The following is a 691-nucleotide window of genomic DNA, read 5'->3' as shown; positions in this document are numbered from 1 at the left end:
CTGGTCTACAGAGCTAGTTCCAGGACAGGCTCCAAAGCCACAGAGAAACCCTGTCTCGAAAAACCAAAAAAAAAAAAAATTATATATACATATATATATATATATCCTTATAGCCATGGGAAACCATACAAGTCCATAGGCCAATGTAAAAAAAAAAGTTAAAATATTCAAAGACTAAAATAGGTTTTTGTTTTCTTTGTAAAGGGAGATGCACATTTTGATTGCCTGCTTGATACAGGTGAATGCTGACCAAAGGCTATCCTGCTGGTTCCTTGATCTCAATTCACTGAGAGGCAGGCACCCCCTTCTGGCCTATTCTGCTCAGGAGTGTGGGCTCCCTCACCTTGCACCTGAGGATGGAGTCTAGAGCTGCCCTCTTCTGGTTGGCAGCGGTCTTGGGAGTCTGCCTGGGCACGTGTTGTGTGGTATTGCAGAGGGAGAGCTGGTGGGAAGGAACGTCTGTTGACGGGGAAATGTCAGGCTGGCTATGACATTTACCCACCCTGGGCATGAGGTGTCCAGCAAAGGGGAGTGCTCAGTGTTGCTGCTCTACAGGGACAGTCATGATACGTGATAGTGTGAAAAATCAGGGATTAAAGCTCACGAGCAGTGTGACCTAGAAGAATCATCTTATTTCATGTCTTTTTTTTTCTTTTGGTTTTTTTTTTTTTTTTTTTTTTTTTTTTTTTTT

This window comes from Alexandromys fortis, unplaced genomic scaffold (assembly GCF_014885135.2).
Source record: "Alexandromys fortis isolate MF-2015 unplaced genomic scaffold, M_Fortis_MF-2015_v1.1 scaffold_399, whole genome shotgun sequence".
In the NCBI taxonomy this organism is placed as follows: domain Eukaryota; kingdom Metazoa; phylum Chordata; class Mammalia; order Rodentia; family Cricetidae; genus Alexandromys; species Alexandromys fortis.
This window is presented reverse-complemented; position numbering follows the sequence as displayed.